The 2,351-nt window shown below is 41.3% G+C and overlaps 1 long non-coding RNA gene across 1 annotated transcript; it reads left to right on the forward strand.

Moving 5' to 3' along the window:
* Positions 1–197: 197 nt before the first annotated feature.
* LOC121963375 lies at positions 198–2,137 on the forward strand. Its single transcript, XR_006107241.1, has 3 exons — positions 198–233; positions 1,808–1,925; positions 2,040–2,137. It is a non-coding gene; the product is annotated as an uncharacterized LOC121963375 (long non-coding RNA).
* The last annotated feature ends 214 nt before the right edge of the window (positions 2,138–2,351 follow it).

The following is a 2,351-nucleotide window of genomic DNA, read 5'->3' on the forward strand; positions in this document are numbered from 1 at the left end:
TTAAAAAATATAAACCGAAAACAACATGAAACTCAAAAAAAAAAAAGAAAAAAAAAGAAAAAACTGTCTGTAAACCGGACCACAGACTGTCGGTAAACTGGTTCGGTGTGAACTGGTTTGTCCCAGCCCGTCCTCGCGCCCTGAACGCCTCGTGACTTTGATTGACGGTGCGGTGGGCGGGGCTTACAGTTGCTCAACATGGCTGCGCCCTGCTCGGATCAACAGGTCTGAAGGTAACCGAGTTCAACTTTGTTCCTCACGTTCGTTTTTAACGTCAAAAAACCGTCAAACCGCGTCCGTGTCGGAGCACCGGAAGTCACCGGACAGCCGGGGGCGGGAAAACGACGCTGTCAGCGCCGGTGGCTCACGCGCTAAACTCCAAAAAACAGCCCGCGGACTGACAGCTCAGCTGTTAGCATGTTAGCTTAGCATCTTGCTGTTAGCCGCGAGCTAACGCGGAGCTAATGATGCTAACTGTGAGCCTCAGTCTGACGTCACTTTATTTTATTACACAGCGGCTGTGACGTCATAGAAACACGCCGCGAATACTTTACTACTGCAGTAAAAGTACTTACGCTCATCTGTAACTGCAATAAAAGTACTAGTATCCATCTGTTACTGCACTTTAAGTACTTATACTCATCTGTTACTGCAGTTAAAGTTCTTTTACTCATCTGTTACTGCAGTAAATGTACTTACACTCATCTGTTACTGCAGCAAAAGTACTAACAGTCATCTGTTACTGCAGTTTAAGTACTTATACTCATCTGTTACTGCAGTGTAAGTACTTATACTTATCTGTTACGGCAGTTAAAGTTCTTTTACTCATCTGTTACTGCATTTTAAGTACTTATACTCATCTGTTACTACAGTACATGTGCTTATACTCATCTGGTACTGCAGTAAAAGTCCTAATGTAAATCTGTTTCTTCAGTAAAAGTACTAATACACATCTGTTACTGTAGTAAAGTACTAATACTCATCTGTTGCTGCAGTAAAAGTACTTACACTCATATGTTACTGAGAGATACTCTTAAGGTCCTGCAGTCAAACTATAGTAAAAGTGCAAAAGTATCAGCATGTAAACAAAGTTTTCAAAGTAAAAGTCATCTCAGTGCAGAATGACCTGATATTTTTGATGCATTAGTGCTTGTACAGTCCTGGAAAACCTTAAAAGTTTGCGAAATTTGCAAATAGCAATTCCTGTGCCTGGGAAAGTTTTGGAAAACTGAAAATACCGTGAAAGTTTTGGAAAAGTCCTGGAATTTTATTTGACAAACCTGCCTGATAACACATGGTGTGTTCAAGGACCGTCGGAAATATGAAAATTCAACAATAATTTCTGTTTCTACAGTTTCTGGCTGATAAATTGGGTCATTTTGGTGATTTTTCAAGAAAACATGGACACAGTTTTGAAAAGGTGTCTTTAAAGGTCACAAAAAAATAAGAATAATAATTATCAAACATTTTCAGATTAAAAAGTCGCCAAAAAATGTAAAGACAAAAAGCCGTTTAAAAGCCAGTCTGCGGTCCAGGTTTCACATTTCTACTATAAAAGTCAGCACTTTTTTGTAATAACATCAATACATCCCATAATAAGATCAATACGTCCCATAATAAGATCAATACGTCCCATAATAAGATCAATACATCCCATAACTAATAATTAACAATAATTAATCAAAGATCTGAGGGCTGACTCAGGTGATCAGCACACCTGGAAGACGTCACCACAGCTGATAACTGTCTGTGTGTGTCTGTCTCCGTGTCTCCGTGTCTCTGTGTCTCCGTGTCTCTGTGTCTCCAGGTGTCCATGATGTCCTCTCAGCAGGTGAGTATCAGTGAGCTCCTGCTCTCATTGGACAGTTCAGAGCTGCAGGAGGCGGAGTCAGTCAGAGCGGCCGTCAACCAGCAGCTGAGTACAGGTCAGTCCACCTGTCAGTCCACCTGTCTGTCCACCTGTCTGTCCACCTGTCAGTCCACCCATCTGTCTGTCTCTCTGTCCTCCTGTCTCTCTGATGTGACGTCTGTCCCCTCAGACAGAGGAGGTGCTGTCCTGTCCTCCCTGGTAGAGTATTATCTGGACTCGTCCTCGTCTCAGGTTGTCCTCCTCCTGTCCTCCATCAGAGAGCCTCATCACAAGGTCAGCTGACTGCATCAGTCCTGTTATTGATCGCTTTATTGATCAGAGTATTATTGATGACAGTATTATTGATGACAGTATTATTGATCAGAGTATCATTGATGACAGTATTATTGATCAGAGTATTATTGATGACAGTATTATTGATGATAGTATTATTGATGACAGTATTATTGATGATAGTATTATTGATCAGAGTATTATTGAT

Source organism: Plectropomus leopardus, unplaced genomic scaffold (assembly GCF_008729295.1).
Source record: "Plectropomus leopardus isolate mb unplaced genomic scaffold, YSFRI_Pleo_2.0 unplaced_scaffold11031, whole genome shotgun sequence".
NCBI lineage: Eukaryota > Metazoa > Chordata > Actinopteri > Perciformes > Serranidae > Plectropomus > Plectropomus leopardus.